Source organism: Triticum dicoccoides, chromosome 4A (genome assembly GCF_002162155.2).
Source record: "Triticum dicoccoides isolate Atlit2015 ecotype Zavitan chromosome 4A, WEW_v2.0, whole genome shotgun sequence".
Classification (NCBI taxonomy): domain Eukaryota; kingdom Viridiplantae; phylum Streptophyta; class Magnoliopsida; order Poales; family Poaceae; genus Triticum; species Triticum dicoccoides.
The window spans coordinates 732,302,422-732,308,134 of record NC_041386.1 but is presented as its reverse complement, the minus strand read 5'-3'; the positions used below and the strand labels follow the sequence as shown (position 1 = coordinate 732,308,134).

Sequence of the window (5,713 nt, the reverse complement as noted above, 5' to 3'; positions counted from 1 at the left end):
GGACTTCTCTCAAACAAGATAGACTGTCTTCAAGTTCTTGTCTACAACATCGCTGAAAGAAAAGCACATAATAGCACTTCTTTTTTGAAACCATAATAGCAGAGTTCAACAACCATAAACATAAAGTATTAGGCATAGGGCTCTTCTTTCAGAAGCCACAAACTGAAGCGAGATTGAAAAATGCATTTTTTTCCCAAGCAGTCATTGTTTAATCCAAGTACTTAACAATATTAAGTTATATCTTTGTTAGGTGTTTAAAGACAAGGCAGGAGAGGTTAATTTGGCCCTTGATATGGAGGAACAAGCAAAACTTATCTTAAAGAAGTGTGATGGACTTCCCCTTGCAGTATCAACTATAGGTGGATTCCTAGCCACTAAGCCTAAAACTGTTGTTGAATGGAGGAGGATGCATGGCCATATTAGTGCTGAGTTGGAGATCAACCCAGAACTTAGGACTATAAAGACAGTCCTTATGAGGAGCTATGACGGCTTTCCCTACCACCTCAAGTCATGTTTCTTATATATGTCCATATTCCCGGAAGACTACATAATAAAGCGCAAACGTTTGGTGAGGCGATGGATCGCAGAGGGTTATTGCAAGGAGATGCAGGGCATGGCAGCAGAAGAAGTTGGTGACACCTACTTTGATGAGCTTTTAGAGAGGAGTATGATTCTGCCAGGAGAAGGTGTAAACCGTCATAGTGGGAAAATTGATTCTTGTCAGCTTCATGATATCCTTCGTGAAATATGCATCTCGAAGGCTAAGGAGGAAAATCTTGTTTTCACACTTGAGGAAGGATGTTGTTTGAGCAGTACACAAGGTCCAATACGTCATCTTGTCATTAGCAGCAATTGGAAAAGAGATGAAGATGTGTTTGATGGTATGCTGGATTTGTCCCATGTGAGATCATTGACCGTGTACAGAGAGTGGAAACCGTATTTCATATCTGAGAAGATGAGGTTCCTCCGAGTGCTTGATTGTGAGGACACATTACGGTTTAGAAATCACCATCTTGATGGAATTGAGAAGCTCCCTCAACTCAGATACCTCTCTATAGGAAATTGTGTTTATATTTGGTACCTTCCCAATTCTATTGGGAATCTGAGCCACCTCCAAACACTGGATATCAAGGGCACGCGTATATTAGAACTGCCAGCAGCAATCACCAAGCTTAGCAAGCTACAACACCTTTGTACAACTGGTTATTTTTATAGAGGAGAAAAAGAGCGTGACATATTTTTAAGCATGTATCTGACGATGCATAGCCGTTTCATGGTTTGGTTCCAAGAAAATGGAGCAAAGGAATTTAGTTGCAGATATTTGCAATTCCGGAGGAAATATTGTCTTCGGCGGGCCACCCTTTTCCTGTCTGTGGGTGCACATAGCATCAGATTTTTATGGAGTGCAGAACGTTCAGAAGTTGGATTGAACATGCATGATACATTCAACCTATACCGCTCTTTCTTCATGTGTTTACACAGTAAACATTTGGCTGGTGTTAAACCCCCAAGAGGGACAGGAAAATTGACGTCCCTGCAAGCACTGGGTGTTGTCAATGTTGCAATGCAGGAGGAAAAGGTCATAAAGGAGCTCAGTGCACTTACCCAGCTGCGGAAGCTGGGTGTGACTGGTATTACTGAGGGAAACGGGAAGAAATTCTGGTACGGCATTGCTGCTCACAACCAACTTCGCTCTTTGACAGTGCATGGATCTGATAATAGAGAATTCATAGCTGTTGATGATATAGATGGTTGCTTGGGTGGGGATTTGTTGCCACCAGAACACCTTGAAAGCCTCAAGTTGGTCGGTACCCTAAGCAAAGTGCCAGATTGGTTGGATCACCTACATAGTCTATCAAAGTTGGACCTAAAGTACAGCAAATTGGAGAAAGCTGTTGAGATACAAACACTCGGAAGTCTACCAAATCTTGTAGTTTTACGACTGAGGCACGAGGCAATTGCAATGGAGCAGCTGCATTTCCTAGGCTCATCTTTCCTGAGCCTTGTGGTTCTTGAGGTTATCGACCCGTCCAATCTCAACATTTTGAGGTTTGAAAAATATGCAGTGCCTAAGCTTGAGCTGGTACAAACTAACAAACACCTAGAGATGGAGGGGCTACAATTTCTCACAAACCTCAAGGAAATTCGGATGGATGGTTACGGCTTCAGTCAGATGAAGATAGAGTTAGAGAAGCATTGTGCGGAGCATCCAAATCTCAAGAACGTCAGTTTGAAGTTGATTAGCTGATGTTGTTCAAATTACATATCTCCAATCCTTGTGGTGTTTTCCTTAATTGCCGTTCTTATCCTTGTAATCTGTTACTTCAGTTCGTCTATGTGTGTCGTACATCTCCGGTTATGTGTTATCTGTGTATTTGCCCAGTTGTCCTCTAAACTTGATTACTCTGTTACTTGTTGTACACTTGTACTGCATCATCGTCTGAATATATTTGGTAGAAATCAATAAAATGCTTCCATTTATTTCATGAGAAGGAGAGAATATATCTGTTTGCAATAGGCTATGCAATTTTGTACCAGGATCATATACACATTTGGTGGGCTCGCATGATATGGTAGTTGGTAAACACAGAAGAGCAACTGACTTGACTCGATGACACGGTGGAATATAGATAGCTAGTGATCTAAAACGTCTTGTATTTGTTTTCAGAGGGAGTAGAAGTTAGTAAACACAAAGGTAGGCAATGAGGATCTCCTCGAGAAGCTGCTGGAGCTATTGAAGAAGATATAGAAGCCATCGGTGCAGCTGCTCTTTTTTACTGTTCTTCACTTCCTTTTTCGTTGGTGGACGAACTAGGTAGTGTGTGTGTGCTGTGCACAAGGAAGCAAAGCAAACCAGAGACACAAGTGGCAGCTGTACACCACGGATCTGACTCAGTGGGCAAGAGCTATTCAACTTGCCAGGTGCTCTGTTTGCTCTGTTTGCAAACTGAAAAAGGATCATGTGCGAATTTGTGCTTGTTTGCTCTGTTTTCAAACTGAAAAAAGATCCTATCCGAATACGATCAGAATAGATCAGCTAGCCGGTAAGAAAGAAAATCCTTTTGCATAGATAGGCCAGCATGATACGCATATGCTGCATTCCTCTAGATAAACTTCCTTGAAAAAACTAAACAACCAAATAGCAAAAGGTGTACGATCTAAGCACATAAACATGCAGAGAGCATAGCAGCCACATCAGCAAACACGCAATCAAATTATCACAACAATCCGTAGTTAAACAAAAAAATTATAACAATCCACAATTGTTGTAAAAATCATGCACACAATCAAATTATTACATCAACCAGTCCATAGCTGACAAATCACACACCACACCACACAGCGAGAGCACGGTGGCAGCAGGAGCACGTCAGGGGCTCATGCGCATGAGCTGGATGACACTCTTATTTATTTCTCTCTGCTCTGAGCCTGTACCATCATCTCTCCATCCAGATGATAATTAAGTACGTACTTGTTTGATGCATGCAGGTATTGGTTGATCCAGCAAAGCTAACCGCCAAACCCGAAGACGGAACATCACGTCGACAACGTAGAACGATGTAGGAGCAGAGCCACACCATGGGAATGTGGATGCAGAGCACGCACAAACCAATCAAGCAACATGAATTTGGGTAGGAAACATACACAAAGCCATATACCGCAGAGAAATCTTCAAATCTGTAGGTCAACATGCACATCGCGTCGAAGCAAGCTGAGGATCACGTCATTCAAGGGATGGATTACCTGGAATGCAACATACTAAATCGCCAATGAGATGATTGATTATAACTATGTAAATTACAGGAAGTAGAGTAGTACTAGGAGGATGATGATGAAACTAAGTTTGACTAGCACATTAAGTTAATTTTTAATGAATGGAGAGATGGAGCCATATATATAACTCACATTAGTACGGTGCCTCTCGACAGCTGGGCCTTCTTGTAGTACATCGAGTGGCTCAGCTTGTAGCACATTTAATCATTCCTCAAATTCTGCTGTCAATGTCAGTGCACGGGGCGAGGAGTACCTGGCGAGGACCAGGCTGGGCAGCACGGTTGAGAGGACCAGGCTGGTGCAGCGAGGACGAAATTGGGAGCGGCGGAGGCAGCGGCCAGGCTGGGGCAGCGGCGATCAAATTGGGAGCGGTGGCGACCAAACTGGGTGAGGACGACGGGGAAGATACTGGCGAAGGAGGAGGAGGAGGTGGAGGGTGGAGGAGGAGGTGGCCGGACTAGCAGCTGGGTGGAGGGCGGAGGAGGAGGTGTCCGGCCTGGCGGAGGAAGACGACGACGAGGAGCCTGGCGGAGGAAGACGACGACTCTCATTTTCAAATAAGGGATATTGTTGTACTTTTGTTCCTTTTCATCTCGTCGGAAATTTCTTCCGGCTGCAACTATTTCGGTACGGAGGGAGTATAAGTCTTTTTGGAAATTTCAACACGGACTACATACGGATGTTACAGACATATTTTAGAGTGTATATTCACTAATTTTGCTCCGTATTACGTATGTAAGTCATAGTACAACAAATTATTACAACAATCAGTTGCTATAGCCGACAAATCACATACCACACAGACAGACAAGACAGAGCATAGGTAGACCAACATTAGCACACCCGTGCTCATGCTACATAATTAAGCTGAATGCTACTCTTATTTATGGGGTTCTCTCTTGCTCAAAGCCTGTACCATCATCTATCCAACCAGATGCAATAAATGGGTCCCAAACCAAACTAGAGGATGCAACATCATGACAATGTAGATTGTTGCAGGAGCAGAGCACACAAAAACCAATCAAGCAACATGAATTTGGGCAGGGAAAATACACACAGCCATATATTGTCGAGAAATCTTCAACCTTGTAGCCCGACATGCATGTGGCGAACTCACCTCACAGAAGGGATGGATTACCTACAGTGCAGCATAATAAATGGCCTATGAGATGATTGATTAACTATATAAATTACTGCGGTAGAGTAGCACTGAGAGGACAATGAGGACACTAGGCTGACTAGAACACTAAGTTAATTATTAATGAATAGAAAGATGGAGCCAAATATATCTCACCTGAGTACGGTGCCTCTAGGCTGCTGGGCCTTCTTGTAGTACCTTGAGTGCCTCAGCTTGTAGAGCGAAGGGTGGTGGTTGGCACCCCCCTCATCCCACTCCAAGCTGTCCCACCATTCCTTCTCGCAGTCCACTTTGGGACATTGATTAGCAACGGCAGGCAAGCGCTTGAGGCTCCAACAGCCCCTTATCTTGATAGTCTCAAGCTTCGGCCCTAACATTTTACTTCCACAGATGCGATGCAGCCCGTGGAGATCATGCAGGTGGATGTGCCTCAGCTTAGGGACGTCTATAACTGTTTGCTCCTCTTGGTACTCATCAGGGTCCAAAGGAAAGATCTCCACACTAGTGCAGAACCGGGCAATAGCACCGGTTCGTAAGGCCCTTTAGTGCCGGTTACATAACCGGCACTAAATTGTGGTCACTAAAGGCCCCCTCCCTTTAGTACCGGTTCAGTACGAACCGGTGCTAAAGGGCAACCACGTGGCAGGAGCCAGCTCCGGAGGCCTGGAGCCCATTAGTACCGGTTGGTAAGACCAACCGGTACTATAAGGTTTGGTTTTTTTTTAGTTTTATGAATTCTTTTTCATTTAATTTTGTGTTTCCATTTTAATTCTTTTTCGTTTGCTGGTATTCTATGATACT

The 5,713-nt window shown here is 43.8% G+C and overlaps 2 pseudogenes; one reads left to right on the top strand and one right to left on the bottom strand.

Annotated features, from left to right (window-relative positions):
* Window positions 1-2,438, top strand: part of LOC119289929 — a 12,345-nt pseudogene extending 9,907 nt beyond the window's left edge.
* Window positions 2,439-5,064: 2,626 nt separating this feature from the next.
* The window catches only part of LOC119284302, a 14,310-nt pseudogene continuing 13,661 nt past the window's right edge, over window positions 5,065-5,713 (bottom strand).